This window comes from Lipotes vexillifer, unplaced genomic scaffold (assembly GCF_000442215.2).
Source record: "Lipotes vexillifer unplaced genomic scaffold, Lipotes_vexillifer_v1.1 scaffold1321, whole genome shotgun sequence".
Classification (NCBI taxonomy): Eukaryota; Metazoa; Chordata; class Mammalia; order Artiodactyla; family Lipotidae; genus Lipotes; species Lipotes vexillifer.
Genome location: NW_006785943.1, coordinates 275,380 through 280,228, shown reverse-complemented (window position 1 = coordinate 280,228; position 4,849 = coordinate 275,380). Strand labels below are relative to the sequence as shown.

The 4,849-nt window shown below is 64.0% G+C and overlaps 1 pseudogene; it reads left to right on the top strand.

Moving 5' to 3' along the window:
* Positions 1–619: 619 nt before the first annotated feature.
* LOC103086464 (OTU domain-containing protein 7A-like) lies at positions 620–4,006 on the top strand (annotated as a pseudogene).
* The last annotated feature ends 843 nt before the right edge of the window (positions 4,007–4,849 follow it).

Here is a 4,849-nt window from a genome sequence, read left to right as displayed (position 1 = left end):
GCCGGTGGGACAGCAGAGGCGAAAGCCCCTGCTGGAGGCCCCAGAAGGGTCTGAGTAAAGGCTCACCAGGCCCTGCACCCACACGTACCATCCCCAGCAGCACTCACAGAAGCACCCAATTCTCCCTCCACCAGTCGCTGGCACGGAGGCAGGAAGCCAGGCTCCAGCAACCAAGCTGCTGGCCTGGCCTAGCCCCAGGCTGTGCTGCTCCGCTGGGGCCTGACCCTCAGGTGGGGCCTGTAGGGGAGCTTAGTGCAGCCCCCATGCGGCTGCTGCTCTGAGGGCAGAAATGGGGGTGTAGCCGTCTCCCCATTCTCTGCCCCTGACATCAACAACATCACCAGGGAGCTGATCCCACCAGGCCCGGAAGCTCCCAGCAGATCCCAGACAAACCTGTAAACACCCGCCTCCACCTCAGCCTTTCTGAGGTGGTCCCGGGTTCCCCAGAGCAGGGGCGGTACTCTGATGAATCAACCCCTCTGTGCAGTGAGGGACCCATCTCTCCTCACCGCCTTGTCTACCTGCACGTTCCCTCCCCGGAAGGCTCACTGGGCCACCCCAGAAAGGTTTGCCAGACTCCTGCTTGTTCACCCTCAGGGCGCTATTACCGCCTGACAGCATGAGCTGTATGTCACCTGTTTATCCTGTCCCTGGTCCAGTCCGGGATGTGAGCTCTCTGTGGCAAGGGCGACGGGGTCCCTAGGTCCCACACCGACACAGACTTGCTGCATGAACTCCCGAAAGAGCAGATGGGCCGGCAGCCCTCGCTCCCCTCCTCTGGGAGGAGATGGGTGGGTCTGGCCCCAAGCCCCCTCCCAGGTGACCTTGCTCCCTATGCTGTCTGGCCTGGATCCTTCCTCAGAAATGGCAGAAATAGTAATAGCTTTGTTTTGTCTGCTGCCCAAGGAGGGCACCTGCCTTTTGACCCATGTCGAGGCCAGGCCATGTCTCCAACTGCTCTTCAGGGTCCGCAGTAAAGAGAAATTAAAAACAACTACTAGTGATGGTTTTGAAACCTCTGGCCTTAACGCTCCTACTGGCATAGATGTCCTGTGTACACCCCCATTTGGTTTCCTTAATCACGGAGACACCTGGTCTCAGGGGCCCTTTCCTGTCCTCCCTGGGGGTCGCGGGGTCTTTGAGCCTCCCATCGCGCCCTGGGCCACCTGGCACGGGTCTCTCTCTTTTGCGTCCCAGCCGTGATCCCCCTGAAGGATTCGGAGCACAAGCTGCTGCCTCTGCACTTTGCGGTGGACGCCAGGGAAGGACTGGGAGTGGGGGAAAGACGACAACGATAACTTATTGGGCCTGGCTGGCCCAATAAGACCCTACCCTGTGCCCCCTCCCCCAGCGCCCTATGGGGCGGGCTGTCCCCGTGCTTCCCGGGAAGGGGCTGGGCGCCGTGCGCCCCTGCTCCTCGAGGACGGCCCCCGGCGGGCGGGGTGCGCGCGGGCGAGCTGGGGCGCGTCTCACTCTGTGTTCCTCTCTCTCTAGCCTGATCCTGTCGCTAGAAGCCAAGCTGAACCTTCTGCACAGCTACATGAATGTGACGTGGATCCGGATCCCCTCCGAGACCCGGGTGAGCCTGGAGCGCGCCAGGACGGACCGACAGGCGCACTCGGCTCGGGGCGGGCAGGCGAGGTGCATCCTCCCCCACGGGGGCCGCCCCGCGCCGGGTCCCAGCCCCGCCCGCGGTCCTCGCCGCCCGCGGTCCCCGCCGCCCCGGCTCTGGCTGGAACGCGGGCCTGTGTGCGCGTGTGCCTGCGAGTCTGGACGTAGGCGCGCGCTCCGGCTAGGGAAGTTTTTCTTCCCTTATTTTCTCGGGAAGCCGAGGAATAAACCCCGCCCACTCAGAAAACAAACCGTAGGCAAGTCACAACACAAAACTCTCTCTGCCGAGATCGGAACACGATGTGCTGCCACGGAGCGGAATTAATTATAAAAGTGTGTGTAGGTCCTTGGAAAAGGCAGGGAACCGAGGGCGTGACTCCTCGGCACCCCTCCTTCTCTCCCCTCCAGGAAGGGAGGGCTGTGAGAAAGGGGCTGGTGCCCCACTTGGCCCCCTCCCCCGGGGAGGACCCATGCTGGCCCTGCCTCCGGATGCTAAGAGGGATTCGCTCTAAGTATCGGACTCATTTTTTTGTGATCTCAGTAGTAAAGTCCCAGGAAAAGGGATTTGTTTAAAAAAAAAACTTACAAATAATTGGTCCTCCCCAGACGTCAGTTTATTTAACCATAAACTGGGGCTCATAACGAATATTTTTTTAAGTGACACGAGGAAAGCAAGGAGGGCAGTGCCCGGCACACAGTCAGTACCCAGGACAAGCTGGCACTGCTCAGAGTGCTTTCGTACTTCAGCCTTTACGTGTATTTAATCTTCACAGGGCTCCCTGAGGCAGGTCCCGATACCCTATGTTACTGATGGCACAAGTGACAGTCGGTAGCAGCCTGGCTCCAGAGTCCAGCTGCATGGCACATGTCATAACTTGGCTGTGGGTGTTCTTTTCTAGCCTCCACGAGGGCTCTGAAGGCAGCAGCTCTAGCTTGAGAATCAGGAGGCTCTCAGGCTGGGCCGCAGCTGGGGCTGGGGACAGTGAGGCCGGAGGCCACACTGCGGGGGCAGGGTCTGCCTCCATCTGCCGCGTGGGGACAGCTCTAACATCCTCCCTTCCCTGCCCTCCCTCTCCCTCGCTGGCCCCTCTGGCGCAGCCGGAGTCCCCGACGGCCTCGGCGGGGGAGGACGTGCAGTCCCTGACCGACTCGCTGGACTCGGACCGCGACTCGCTGTGCAGCAACTCCAACAGCAAGAAGGGCAAGGACAAGGGGAAGGAGAAGCAGCTCAAGGACAAGGACAAGACCCGCGCGGACTCCGTGGGCATCCAGCTGAAGAAGCACATGGGCGGCCTGGTGCACGGCCCGGTGAGCCGCTCCAAGTCAGCCAACGGCAATCACGGCGACGCGCCCGAACGCGGCAAGGAGAAGGCCAAGGCGCGCGCAAGGGCAGCGAGGAGGAGTCGGGAGCCTCGGCCAGCACGTCGCCTTCGGAGAAGGCCACGCCGTCGCCCACAGGCAAGGCAGCAGGCGCGTCCCCAGCCGACAAGGGCGGCGGGCCCCGCGGCGATGCCTGGAAGTACAGCACGGAGGTGAAGCTGAGCCCCCACATCCTGCGCGCCGCCATGCAGGGCGAGCGCAAGTTCATCTGAGCCGGCCTGCTGCTCACCAGCCACCGGCACTAGTTCCACGAGGAGATGATCGGCTACTACCTGACCAGCGCGCAGGAGCGCTTCAGCGCCGAACAGCGGCGCCGCGACGCCCCCGCCGCCTCCACGGCCAGGGGGCCGCCGCGCAGGCCTGAGGCCGAGGGCGGGCGGAGCCCCGAGCGCGCCTCGCCGGGCCCTCACGCAGCTGGTGCTCAAGCTCAAGGAGCGCCCGAACCCGGTCGGCGGAGGGGGCACGGGCGGAGCCGCGCGGCGCGGCCTCCACGGGCCCCGGCGGCGGCGGCGGCGGCGGCGGCGGCGGCGCGCGGGCGCCAGTGTACCGGCCCCCGGGGGCAGCCCCCCGGCGCCGGGGCGCCAGAGCGTTATCCACGTGGAGGCGGTGAGGCGCGTGGGACAAGGCGTGCTGCGGCCGTGCGCCTTGTACCCGCGCCAGAGCCGCGAGCTGTCGTCGCTGAGCTACAGCCCGGCGCGCGCCGCCGCCCTGCGCACGGTCAACACGGTCGAGTTGATGGCGCCCGCCTCCCAGGGGCCTTGCCCGGCGCGGCGGGGGCGGCGGGCGCTGCCGAGCGCAAGTCGCAGACCTACGCCAACGGCCTCGGCTCGGCGCTCGACGGCCTGGAGTTCGCCGACACGCCGGCCGCGCGCTCGAACGGTGAGGGCGGCCTGGACGGCCCCGCCAGCGAGAGAAGTGCGCGTTCTACGGGCGCGCCGAGACCGAGCACTACTGCTCGTACTGCTGCCGCGAGGAGCGGCGGCGGCGGCGCCAGGCGCCCGCGGCCCGGCCCTGAGCGCGCGCCGCGGCTCCGCTGGCCGGGCTGTCCTCTCAGTGCTGTAGGTGTCTCTTCCGCTCCTTGGTCCACCGGGAAGCCGGCGATCCTCAGTACGTACTGTGTACGTGTTTGGTCAAATGTTGCTAATGGTGCCTGAACCTACACTGATGCCACTCCGGTAGTACACGGATAGGAAACAGCCATTCTGTTGGAAGTGGGTGTGCTAGCTAGCACCTGCCTCGTACCTATGGAAACTGAATTGCCATTACAAGAGTATTTTTGTTCCTCAATAAGAGAAGTAATTTGCACCCCTTTGTTTTTAGAAGGGAGTGTTTTACATGCCTCTTTGGCGGGGGGGCTTTTTTCTCTAACCCGGCGACTGACCTCTTACATGTAGCGGTCACCTGCGTGCGATCGGTGCCACCCAGGGTTTCAAAGCGAACGCGCGGCCCCGGGACCGCGGTGGCGGCTCTGCCTCGGGCTCCCTCCCACCTGTGCCCCTCCCGGGACCCTGGAGTACAGGACGCTTGGCCTCCCGCTGGCGCCCTGGTGGTCTCTGTGGCCCTTTAGGAATACGCGGCTCCATCACATAAGCAAAACCTCCTCCCACAGCCCCCGGCTCGAGCGACATTCACACTGCCCTCAAAGCCGCGGGCGTCTGTAGGATGGGCACCGGACAACCTACCTCGCAGGGCGCGGTGAGATGTAGCGATCGCTCCCGGTACCAGGCAGCTCAGGCGACAGGAGCTTTCCAAAGACACCTTGGGCCGCAAAGGCAGGGTTCCCAACTCACTATTTGGAGTTGCCCATATATGAACAAAGATGACACCCTGCTCACATTTCCCCTTCGAAGACACTTCC